Source organism: Tursiops truncatus, chromosome 15 (genome assembly GCF_011762595.2).
Source record: "Tursiops truncatus isolate mTurTru1 chromosome 15, mTurTru1.mat.Y, whole genome shotgun sequence".
Taxonomy (NCBI): Eukaryota; Metazoa; Chordata; class Mammalia; order Artiodactyla; family Delphinidae; genus Tursiops; species Tursiops truncatus.
The window spans coordinates 70,409,451-70,422,964 of NC_047048.1; the positions used below are offsets into that span (position 1 = coordinate 70,409,451).

At 47.1% G+C, this 13,514-nt stretch overlaps 1 protein-coding gene across 3 annotated transcripts in view; it reads right to left on the reverse strand.

Moving 5' to 3' along the window:
* Window positions 1-13,514, reverse strand: part of JPH2 (junctophilin 2) — a 65,789-nt gene that overhangs the window by 11,099 nt on the left and 41,176 nt on the right. The gene's annotated exons all lie outside the window — the stretch shown is intronic.

A 13,514-nucleotide genomic window follows, 5' to 3' on the forward strand; every position in this document is an offset into this window, starting at 1 on the left:
ACAAAATATCTAGCAGGTCTATTAACTACCATAATTTAAAAGTATAGATTAACATAAAGAATATTTCAAGGATACGTGCAACAACAGTAATGTGACATGAAAATATATGTGATTTCTATTAGTGACAAAGTCAGAGATACTGCTAATACTACTGTTGATTTATTGCCAACTTCCATAATTGAAGAAAATACTAAATTTCAGTTAGAGGTTAGTAAAAATAAAGATGTATGGGATCAGGCTGAAGCTGGACTCCAGGTAAGACCACATCCCCGCTTGGCTACTTCCCTGTCTGATTCTGTGTCTCTCACTCCCCCTGGAGCTGCTGTGAAAACTGCTGAGAGGCAACACATAAAAGTGTTTAGTCCGGGATGGGGCTTAGTGATGATGATGATGGTGACGATGGTGGTGATGGTGGTGGTGGAGAAGGAGAAGGAGGAAGATGACATTTGTGACATCAAAATCCAGTGTGGAGCCAACAAGGAACCTACTGTAGAGCACAGGGAACTACACTCAGTATTTTGTAATAACCTATAAGGGAAAAGAATCTGGAAAAGAATCTATATATATATAATATGTATATACATACCTAGATATATGAATATATATACACATACATATATATACGTATAACTGAATCGCTGTGCTGTACACCTGAAACTTACATGATATTGTAAATCAACTATACTTTAAAAAATTTTAAAACCGAGTGTGGTACATGCATATCCCCAGACTCGTATTTGCCTGTACATGGGTATGTGTGATTCAAAGATCTAAATTTTCAGAGACACTTCCCTGGAAACCCGAAACCCCAGGTTGGGGGAGGAGGGAAAGGGCTGGGCAAACCCTCAAACTGCGAAAATGTCCTTTTTTGGTAACGTGAGCTGGATGAGGCTTGTTTCCCGGTGCCCTGGGAAGCTGTGTTGCAGGACTCCTCAGGCCAGAATGGCAGCCTCCACACTGAGCCCCGGAAGATTCTGGGGGATCAACGGTGGACCCTCCAGGGCAGCCAGAACAGGGGTCAGAGGGGAGTGGCCACACAGCCCAAGGCAATAAGGGCTGCTGGGTTTAAAGGAAGCACGCTCCTCTGCGCACATCCATCAATCTGACCAGCTGAATACCTTATTAGCTCCCCACGCAAAATGCCTCTGATTTCAGGAATAGCTCCCCAGCTCCCCAGCCTTCAAGCCAGGAATCCCAGCGTCTCCCACACCCCCCTTCCTCATCTTTCAATATTCACAGACAACAACCAGCAACTCCTGTCTCCCCTGCTCCCCCTATAGCTCTCGAATCTGCCCATTCTCCTTCCTTCTATCACTCCTCCTGCAAGGTCCCCCACTCCCATCTGTAGCCTCCAGGCTCGCTTCCTACAACCAATGACATGCAGCTTGCTTAACCCATACATCTCCTGGCCTCACCTCTTGCTGAAAATCTTTGCAAGGCTTCCTATTGTGCTGAAAATAAAGTCCAAACTACTTAGGGTGGCCTTCAAGGCTCTCCAAATTCTCGGCCCGAGGCAGCCTTGATGGGGTATATCTGGCAGCTTACCAGGGCAGGCTGAACTGCTGTGGTCCAAAGGCTATCTTCTGGTCCAGTGGCACTCACAGTGTGGTCCATTCACCAACCCCCCAGCCCCTCATCATCCAGGCACTTGTTGAAAATGCAGCTTTGGGGGCTCCCCCCCAGATCTATTGAATTAGAATTTCTTAGGAGGAGCCCAGGAATCTGTATTTTATAAACCTCCAGCTGCTTCCACTGCTCATTAAAATTTGAGAAGCATGCACTAGTCAGACAGAGAGAAAATCCAGTCTTCTCTTGGGCAGTTCCCGGCCTGCTCAACCCCCCAGGAGCCTTGAGTGGCTCTCTTCAAGCACCAGGATCCCTCCCTGAGTCCAGGTCCTGCTAGGGAAGCGCAGGAACCATTTCTTTTCCTATGACCACTTTGATGTTTCTTGGGGAGGGTCTCCTAGGCTGGCTCTGCCCCTAATGGGGAGAAGGGAAGGAGAGTAACTGGGGCACAGGGTGGGGCAGGGATCAGTCACCCTTCTTGATTTCAACAGATTTTTTTTCGTCAGCAGGGTTAAAAATAGGGCTGGTGGTGGTTCAGGGATGGGGCAGGGCAATAACCCAGTGGAAGCACGTCTGAGAGTATCCAGCCCCACCCCTGACTCCTTTGCCCACCCCAGACCCCTAACCGCCCCATTAGATCTGGCCTTGTTGCCCAGGTGTCTCCATCAGGCCACCGATGGCTTCATTGGGCCAAAGGGAGACACCCACAGGATGTACCCCTGACTCCTTTGCTCTGGTTGTTCTCCCCTCTGGAATGTTCCTTCTCAGTCCTTCCACCTCCCAGCCTTAAAGGGCCAGCTCAAGACCCACTTCAACAACCAGATTCATTCATTTCATACAATGTTATGGACTGCCTACTGTGCGCTAGGCACTATTCTGGGCACTGTGACTACAACAGCAAACCCAGTATCCAAAAATCCCTTGTAGAGCTCACATTCTACTGCAGGGGTCAGCAAGTCAGGGCAACAGGCCAGATTTAGCCTGCTGCCTCTGTCCCACCTGTGAGCTAATGACGCTCTTTATATTTTTAAAGGTGTGGGAAAAAACCCAAAAGAGTAATTTTATGACGTGAAAATTATATGGCCTTGAGATTTGCGTCCATATCAAGTTTTATTGGAACAGAGCCACACCCATTTGTTTACTATTATCTAGGGTTAAGTAGTTGCCACCGAAGTCCGTGACCTGCAAGGCCAAAAATATTTACCGTCTGGTGCTTTACAGGAAAAGTTTGCCCACCTCTGTTCTAATGCATCCACTCAACAACGGTCTCTTCTACTACTCTGATTAATAATATTCATCTGTTACTCGTTGAGCACTTTGTGCCCAGCTCTGTGCTATGGCCACAATTACACGTGACTTCAGTGAGGTGAAGTCACTTTCTCAAGGTCACACAGCTAGAAAGTGCACCTGCCCAAGCTCTTCCCCATTACACTGAGCCGCGGCCTTCCTGGCACTAACTAACTGGGCCAGGTGTTCCACGTGCTGGGACCAGGGATGGGGCAAAATCAGACCCAGCAGCCGCCTGAGGAGCTCACAGCTTAATGCAGCCCTGCCAGGTCAACTACGCCACATCTCTGAAAATCAGTGGATGGACAGGGGCGCAGAGCAAAGCCTTGAACTGCATGGGGGTGTGGCTAAGAGGGGGCAGCTCTGGCTAGGTTGTCTGGGGTCAGGTCTTGGCTCTGCTCCTTATACCCTTGGGCAAGTCTGAGCCCCCTGAGCCTCAGTCTCCTCATCTGTAAAATGGGGATAATAACAGCACCTGCCTCAGAGAAACAGTATAAGGAGTAAATGAATAAACAGTCATATGGCCCTTAGAACAGTAGCCAGGACACAGAAAGTGCTATCTAGGTGCTTGTTAATAAAATATATAAGAAGCACAGTTGTTTTTAGACGACTGAAACAAAAAACCTGAATGTACTTAATGTCACTAATTTGTTCACTTAAAAATTTTTCAGAAATCCATCAGAACAAGGAGCCCATGGTAGGTTTGGAGGACAGAGGCAGATAATCAGAGCCCCCAACTCAGGCCGCTGCCAGCCTCTCTGAAGCTGCAGAGGTGGTTGATAAGGGCAGTGCAGCCAAGGCTTCCTGAGGGGATGCTTCAGATGCCACCGCCCTGTCTTCTCCCAAAATAGCCCCTCGCCCCTAGCTCTGGCTGTCTGTAGCCGTTTCCCCCCAGAACAATCATGGTCAGCGTAAACTCGAGGAGGAACCACAGGTGGGATGTCCAGCCACCTGCCCAGATAGCTCCCTGGGAGAAAGTTCCCCTGCCCTCCAACAAGGATGGAGACAAGGGTCCAGTCTTGCCTGGACTGCATTCATTTGGCAAACATGTGCTAAGCCCTGCTGGGAAACTCTTCACCAGAGGGATTAAGGGTACAAGTTCACGTCCATCATATTCTGGGTACCTGACCTTTGCTCTCTGGCCTCAGTTTCCTCAACTGCGAAATGGGGTTAATAACATTTAACTCACAAAATTACTGGGAGCCTGAAATAAGATTGCACAAAAGTGCTTAGTATAAACTGAGCACTTAACAAATATTAGCTATCATTGTTGTTACCGTTTTTGTTATTATTATAATGATGTTTACCAGCAATTCCCTTCCAAAATGCTAAGGACTGCCAAAAAATTGGGATTTAAATATGCATTTGTAGAAGGATATGTCATGAAAACATTGTTTCAAGGTTCACCCACGTTGTAGCATAAATAATACTTCATTCCTTTCTATTGCCAAATAATGGTCCACTGGGTGGCTAAACCATATTTAGTTTATCTGTTCAACAGCTGATGGACATTTGGGTTGTTTCCACCTTTTGGTTACTATGAATAATGCTTCTATGGATATTCATGTAGAAGTTTTTGGGTGGATGTATGTTTGCATTTCTCTTGGGTATACGCCTAGGAGTGGAATTGCTGGGTCATGTGATAAGTCTTTTTAACCTTTTGAGGAACTGCCAGACTGGTTCTGAATTGAGTGCAACATTTTACCTTCTTCCAATAACATATGAGGATTCCAATTTCTCCACCTCCTTGTCAACACTTACTATTATCCATTTTTAAATTTTAGTCACACTAGTGGTTTGTGAGGTGCATTTCATCATGGTTTTGATTTGCATTTCCCTGATGGCTAATGATGTTGAGTGTGTTTTTATGTGCTTAATGACCATTTATGAATCTTCTTAGGAGAAATGTTTATTTAGATTCTTTGCCTGTTTTCAAATTTTTTGTCTTATTATTGAGTTGTAAAAGTTCTTTATATATTCTAGATAGAAGTCCCTTATCAAATATATGATTTGAAAATATTTTTCCCATTCTGTTGTCTTTTCACTTTCTTAATGGTGTCCTTTGAAGCATAGAAGTCTTTAAGTTTAATGATATCCAATTTATCTATTTTTCTTTTGTTGCCTGTGCTTTTGGTGTCATATCTAAGAAAGCTTTGCCTAGCTCAACATCCAAAGATTTACTACTATATTTTATCCCCAGGGTTTTATAGTTTATTTCTTACATTTAGATCTAGAAACATTACTTCTAATAAGAAAAAATGGGAAATAAACTAAGGGTTCGTACCTCCCTAGGAGATAGGCACCACAACCATTTTACAGATGAAGAAACTGAGGCACAGAGAGGTTAAGTCACTTGCCCATTATTATTATAATGAACATTAAGCCAGACATGGCCCCTGCTCTGGAAGGATGTAGAGTCTGGTCAGAGATAAGACAAGGTGAAAAGTTTTGAGAACAAACAGAAGGCTACAGGGCAGGAGAAAGCCCATGTGGTGGGTTACATGTTCATAATTTGTATTTTGTTATTTTTATATTATATATTATAAATATATAAAATATGTAGTAAAAATAATATGGTTTCATCATCAAAAAAATTGGAAAATAAGCAGATGTTTTTGAAAAAAGAAAAATTGCTGTTAATATTTTGGTATTTTGAGGTGGTTAAGAACACTGTTTTTGACTGTGGGTGGCTTACATAGTTCTCTGTACTTTGATTTTTTTCCATCTGTAAAATGGGGCTATGAATAGCCCCTGCCTCATAGAGTTGTTGGGATTATAGAGTGAATGTACATAAGGCATTTAGAACAGGACGTGGCACATAGAAAGCTCTATGCAAGTGTTTGAAAATTTTAGAAAGTGAATTTGTTTTAGCTGAAGTGGAGGGGCATGGGTTTTGAGTCTAGGGGGCTGTGCCCCCCTTCAGGCCCTAGGTAGGACCTCCCGACCTTGGAAGCCCAGCCTGAAATCCCCAGGCCATGGCGGTGACCTGTTCCAGATCATGTTTTACAGAAACCTTTCTCCCCTTCTTGAAAAAGAGCCACCAGCCCAGCTGGGGAGGGGGCTCACACTCACCATGTGTGGGTGGGTGACACCCCTTCCCCCCCTCAGCCTCTAAGGGGGAGGCAAAGTAATGAGCTGCTGTTTACTAACTATGTGCCAGACACCTGATCTTTGTGGTCGGCTGAATAATGGCCCCAGAGATATCCAGGTTCTAATCCCTGCAACCAATGAATGTTACCTTATATGGCAAAAGGGGCTTTGCAGATGTGATTAAATTGAGGATCTTGAGGTGCAGGAATTATCCTGGATTATACAAGCAGGTTCTAAATGTAACCACAAGTGTCCTTATAAGAGGGAGGCAGGGGCAGATGGGACCACAGGAGAGGAGATGATGTGATGTTGGAGCAGAGACTGGAGTGATTCACTTTGAAGATGCAGATAGGGCCCCAAACCAAGGAATGGGGGCAGCCACCAGGAAGTTGAAAAGTCAAGGAACTGGATTCTCCTGTCAGCCTCCAGAAGGAACCAGCCCTGTCAACACCCTGACTCTATTAGCCCACGGAGACTGATTTCAGACTTTTGACCTCCAGAACTGTAAGAGAATAAATCTGTGTTGTAAGTCCCCAAGTTTGTGGTAATTTGTTACAGCAGCAACAGGAAATTACAACAACCTCTGTAATCTCATGTCATCCTCAAGACAACCCACTGTACAGGAGAAGAAAGGAAGGCTCAGGAAATTATTTGCCCACGGCTCATAGCTAGTGAGATCCAGAGCCGGCTGGAACATGATTCCAGATCTGTCTGGCATCAGAGCCTTTGCTGACCCATGCATCTGCTACACACTTCAGTTAAGCCAGAAGAGCCCAGCAGCTGGGACTGGCCACAACCACGCCTCTTCCCTTCGGGGCGTGGGCATCCCTAGCGTTCATCCTGCCTATCATAGAGCCCAGGGCTAGTAGTTACCAGCAGTGATACCCTCAACTTCTCCAAAGAAAGGTTAGTCAGTTGGAACCTGGGAATTGCCTGGCTGTGTGACTAAAGTCTGGCTGTATTTCGGCAGCCAGTGAAGTGACAGGGAGGGGACCTCAGGCCTTGCTCCTGCCGCCGCCCACATAGGACTGGGCCCTGCAGTCCAATCTGGAACCCAGGTCTCAGAAGTGAGGCCTTTTCTGGATGAGTTGGCTGCACAGGGAAACTTCCTTTTTAAAAAGTCTACACCAGGGACTCCCCTGGTGGGCCAGTGGTTAAAAAATCCTCCTTCCAATGCAGGGGACGCGGTTCGACCCCTGGTCGGGGAACTAAGATCCCACATGCTGCGGGACAGCTAAGCCCACGCAACGCAACTACTGAGCCTGTGCGCACTAGAGAGAAGCCCGTGCGCCACAACTAGAGAGAAGCCCGCGCGCTGCAACAAAAGACCCTGCATGCAGCAACGAAGATCCCATGTGCCACAACTAAGACCCGATGCAGCCAAATAAATAAATAAATATTTAAAAGTCTACACCAGATTTTAAAATCACATTTTATGAATTATGAAAAGAGTAACAGTAAAGCAACAGCGCTGGGAACCCACTGTGCTAAACGATAGCTATGTTAGCTTTTGAGGCTTCTTTTCTAATCTTTCCACGTGTACATCTATTTTTTAACAGAGCTGTGAACACAATAAAGAGTCAATTTTGAGGGCCAGTTTTTAAGAGCATGGAATCTGAAGTTATGCTACCCAGGTCTGAAAACCCTGCCTCAGACATTAGCTGTGTGACCTGGGCAAATCACTTAACCTCTCTGTGCATCCATTTCTTCTTCTGAAAAGTGAGTGTGGCAGGAAGATTTTTCAGATGCCTCCTGGTATTCATACCCTTATGGGATCCCCTCCCCTTGAGTATGGGCTGAACTCAGTGACAGGCTTCTAACAAAAAGACTATGGCAGCGGTGATAGGATATCCCTTCCATGACTAGTTTACAAAAGATGGTGACTTTGCTCTTGCTAGCAGACTCCTGCTGGCTTTGACGAAGCAAGCTCCCACGTTGGGGAGGCTCACGTGGCAAGGAACTGAAGGCAGCCTCCCGCCAACGTCAGCAAGGAGCTCAGGGCCTCAGTCCAATGGCCCACGAGAAACTGGATCCTGCCAACAGCCATGTGCGTGAGTGTGGAGTGGATCCTTCCCCAGGGGAGCCTTCAGATGGGACCAAAGCCCCGGCCGACACCTTGACTGCAGCCTCATGGGAGACCCTGAGCCAGAGGACACAGCTCAGCCACGTCCTGATACCTGACCCACAGCAACTGCGAGATAAGAAAAATGTGTCGTTTCGTGCTGCTATGTTTGGGGATAATTTTTTAGGCAGTGATAGACAACTATTACAAATTTGGATAATAATAATGCCTACCTCATAGGGTTGTTATGAAATTTAAAGGAATTAATATACAGAAAGGGCTTAGAACAGTGCCTTTTGCACTGAGTGTGCACTAGAGAAGTTTAGCTTTCACTATTATACATTTTTCACTCACATAATTTTTCACGTTTCCATAGATTGATGTTTATCACTTCAGACTGCTCAACCTTTTTTTCTTTAGAAATTTAACATCTACATATTTTTGTGCTATAGCGCTTCCCCTCCTGGGAATCTGGCCAACTGACATACTCAAATTGTGCAAAATGACACACGTACAAGGGTATTTACTGCAATCCTGTTTGTAATAGCAAAAGATTGGAAATGAAGCCAAAGCAAGAAGTGGGGAAGTAGTTGATTAAATTATGGTGTAGTCATTTGAAGAACAATTCTTGTTGAGTGCCTACTGTGTGCCAGCACTGTGCTCAGATATTGGCATGTATTATTTCATTGAATCCTCACAGTATTCTCTAAGGTAGACATCACTACCAATTCCCATTTTACAGGTGAGAAAACTAAGGATGAGAAGGTTAGATAAGCCACCCAGCTCACACAGTCAATAAACGGGGAAAGCCAGGAATTCCAGTGTGGTGAACACCAAAATAAGATTAATGTTAAATAATTTTTAATATGAATGTTGGAGTTTTCATTAATATTGGTGTCAGATGACCTGGTTTCAAACCCCAGCTCCTCCATGTCCAAGTTGTGTGACCTTTTCCAAGTCGTGGAACCTCTCCAAGTCTCAGTTTCACCATCTGTAACTTGGGTTAATAATAGCACTTAGCTGCCCCTAGAATTATTCTGAGGATCAAGTGAACTGCGGCATGTGAAGGGTACACTCATTTGATCGTGACAAGTATTTACTAAGCACCTACCGTGTGCCGGGTCCCGGGCTAGATCTAGGGGTACAGCAGTGAACAGAAGAAACTCACCTCCTAGAACTTACAGACTAGCCTAGCATGCCTCCCTGTGCATAGTGGGAACCCCATCAATGGCAGCTGCTACTTTTGTTACTATTACTTAGAGAGTGATTCTTCGCCCCAAGGGGTGGACTTCCCACCTGGGTCTACTGGGATCGCCCGCAGAGAGCCCACTGACCTGGCTCTGGGTGTGCTCTGCTCCCCGCCTCAGCCCACCCCGCCCACCCGGTGAGCCAGCCGGCCGTGGCATCCCACAAGGCCCAAGTCAGCAGACATCTCCTGTCTAAATAAGGACAAGGCGCACAGGAGAGCTTTCTGTGAGCTGGAGGAATGTTGACAGCTGAGCCCTCCCGGCCCAGCACCCTCCCCAGCCTCCGGCCCCTCCCCAGGTGGTACTCGGCTGCGGCATTCCAGTTTTTCCCAGAGCAGCCCCCAAGGTCCCTGACACCCCCCTTCACCCCCCAGGCTGCTCTGAAAACCGATAAGGAGCCTTAGGAAGGAATTCCAGGCAGCTCCATCTGCTCCTGGGGGCTGGCACCCCTGCTGCCACACGGGGAGGAAGAAACCGCGGGGAGGGGCCAAGCCCGGCCCCAGCCCTGGAAAATCACATCCTTTGCTTCGAAAAGCATTTCCAGAGATTTTATTTGGCCTCAGGCGCTGTGTCAGGTGTGAGGGCCCCAGAGGAGATTCCGACCACGTTGCTGTCTTCCTCTATCCCCAAACCATGTCACAGCAGTCACGACTGAGACAAGTCCATGGCTCCTGGTGGGGTGGGAAGGGGGAGACACATCTAGCCCAGAGCATGGGCTCAGGGGAGACCTCTTAGAGAAGTTCTTGCTGAGGCAGTGGCTGAACGGGGGAGCTCTGGCACCAGATGACTGGGGTTCCCATCCTAGCCCTGCTTCTTCCTAGCTGTGTGACCTTGAGGAAGTTACTTTACAGTTCTGTGCCTCCGTTTCCCCATCTGTGAAATGGGAGAATAACAGCACCAACCTCACAGAGTTGGGAGAACTAAACGCGTGGGTATTTGCAAAGTGCTTAGAGCAGTAAGGGCGGGGGGTGGGGGGTCACGTCCTCAGGATTTGTTTAGGGTGACCGGAGAGCTTATCATTCAAACCAGGGCACCTGAGGGTGAAAGGGGGTCTGTTTATAATTATACCCAGCATGATCCAGGGCGATCTCAGGCACACGAGGCAACGTGGTCATCCCAGCTTTGACCACAACTAAGGTGCCAACTGTCACCGACAGCGACTGTCTGTCACCTTTGTGAGCCAGCCCTGCAAGAGATGAACACCAGACTCAACACACAGCAGGTGCGCACGAGAGCTGCTGAGGTTTTGTTTCCAACAGATCTGACTCTCAGATTTCCCAGGAAGAAAAAATTACCCTTACGATGAAGACATGTAAAAACGAGACTTGAGCTAGAGTCCAAGGAAGAAATTAAGGATTTCAATGCATTAGTTAAGAGATATTTATTGAGCTCTTTATGTGGGTCCATGCCTAGGCCCCGGGGTGGTGGGGTGAAGGGGGAGGGGAAAGAGGTGTCATAAGGAAGCAAAATAAAGAAGTAAAGGATTCCATGCCTGGTGACCAACCATGGTCGGTCGGGTAACAAGGAAGCATTTGGAGACAAGATTCAAGATAGAACAGACACCATCAGGGAGGGGTCAGGTCTTGGGTGGGCCTGAGGGATGTGCCAAAGGGAACCGACCAAACGCAGAGCAAAGGCAGAGAGGTGGGCAGGAAGGGGGCCTGGGGCTTGGGAAGGGCATGTCCTGATGGCTAAGAACCAGGTCTTGGACCAGAATCAAGGGTCCAAGTCCCATCTCCACCCCTTATGCACTGGCTTACCCGTGGCAACTCACACGATCTACTTCGCCTCACTTTCTGCAGCAATAAAATAGAGCAAAGGATACCTTCGCTCTTCAGGGCTGCCCGGAGACCAAATGAGATGCCTGTGAAATTCCGTTCAGTTAATGGCACATTGCAAATGTAGAACGCTAAATGTAGGACGTACTACAAACGTAGTACGCTCCACAAGGAACAGATTCTTGTCTGTTTTGTTCATTGATGAATTCCCAGCACCAAGAACAGGGCCTGGCCCACAGCAAGTGCTTATTAAAAATTTGCTGAATGAATAAATGGCAGCCATTATGACTATTATTATCACAATTATTATTCAGTGATAGGCCTGGCTGAGCTGGAGCAGAGGAAAATAAAGGAGCTTTTTACAGATGTGGAAGCAGGCCGAGACAGGTGAAGGGATTTGCCTGAGGTCACACTGCCAACAAGTCGCAGAGTGGGATCTGCCTCCGTGGCCGGGCTCTTCAACTCTACCTCCTCCCATCTTGCCTGCCTGCCTGCCTTCTATAGGCATTCCCTGGGTGCCTACTAAGTGCAGGCATCTGATAACATAACAGGGATATGAAGAAACTTAAAATCAGAGTTCTGGCCATAAGGCGCTTATAGACCAGTAGAGAAAACCTATAGGAAAATAATCTAGCTGGGAAAGTTCAGACTTTCTAAAATGGGAAACCCAGAAGAAGAACAGACATGGTAAACTTGCCTGCAGAGGAGACCTCTGAGCTACAGCCTGCAGCAAAGCAGGGATGGAGAAATCAAGGCTGATACTAAACGTGTACTGGAGATGGCCCAGGCGAGCTCTTGACAGGACGCTGGTAGCTGGAGATCAGCCACTGTGGCAGTGTCTACACCATGGAAACCGGCAAACTCAAGGAAGCAGGGTTCTCCATCTCCACCCGCCACCCACCAGACCCTCCAAGAGCTGTTGAATCAGCACATCACTTCACAGAATAGACATGAGCTAGAAAAAAGCTAACTGTCTCAGCAGATTCAGATCCTTATGTTTTATCTCCTACCTGGGCAATTTCTCTCCCCTCCCCCTTTGAAACACAGATTACTAGCTTTTTTGACAAAAAGCACTTGAAGTCTGCCATCTCTGATCTCAGGATCTCCCCTCCCTATTTATCACAGGACAATTCTCGGAGTGGGTCTCAGGCGGCATCTGTGGAAACCTGCGCTTTGCTCTGTGAAGGAGTTAGGGGAGCTGAAGGGGACCCCCTCCACGCTGTGCACAGGCATCCTCTCTTCTTCCTGCATGTAGTCCTGGGAAAATGACAAAGTCTTATTTTAAATTCTGAGGCTGTGGGCTTATTTCCATGTCTGTGTGAGCTAGTCAGATGGAGAAGAGAAGAAAGAAGCGAGGAAAGGGTGGTCTGAATAGAGGGAACTGCAGGAACCAAGGCACAAAAAGGTGTTAAAACACACACAGACAGACACACACCAAGTGTTTACGAAGCTGAGAAAAGTTTAGCCTGACAATGTCGTGAGTGAATGAAGAATTAGGACGGAGGCAAATGATAAAGAGCCTCGAAGGCCACGTTCACTAAACATTGCTGAGAGTAGATAGCAGTTCACCAAACCCCTTTCCTCTGCTTCCTGGGCACACACCCGGACTGTTTCCCAGCCTCCTTTGCAGGAAGGTGTGGCCACGTGACTAGATTCTGGCCAATGGAATGTGAGAAGACATGATGTGCCCTACTTCCTGGCCAATAAGAACCTTCCACTGCCTCTTTGCGGGTGTTTTTCCTTTTCGTTGGCTTGATGCAGAGAGCACTATGATCTTGGAAGCCGTATGTTGAAGATGGCAGAGCCACAAGATGGAAGGAGCCTGGGTCTCTGAATCATGGCTTGGAGGAGAGCTGCCCGCTGAGAAGGGTACCCATTTTGGATTTTACATGCGTGAGAAATAAACCTGTGCCTGATCTGTTCTGTGTCTGTGTGTTTAAATGAAGGGATGGAAGAGGATGAGGAGAGTAGCAACGGTACTCCTGTGCTCTTCCTCTCCAGTCTGGGGGACTCCTGTTCCAATGTTCCACCAGCAAGCTTCAGCCCTGAGGTGAACCGTCTGCCACAGGAGGGGAGAGTGAGAGCAGGACATCTGCTTTCCTTGGACAAGATTCAGGAAGGCACTGTTAGTCTCAATGTCCATCCCGCTTTCGTAAGAGCCCCTCAGGCCCACTAATGAATCAGTCACTGCCGAGCATTTAGTGAGTGCCTACTGTGTATAAGGTCTAAGCTTGGGCTCCTCCCATGCAGAACTCCAGAGTCCAGTTGCCCTTCTAAAGACTGGCTTTCCCTCCCTTTCAGGCTCTGGAAAGAGGGAGAGGAGAAATCTGTCCTTCAGGCCAATGACTCAAAAGCTTACTACTGACAGGACGGAAAATGAAAGGTGGTACCAGGACATTCATCAGATAACATTGTTCCTTTAAGATTCAAAGTCAACCATCCTGATTCCTTCAATGAGAAAGTCTCATTTAATGTTTATATACC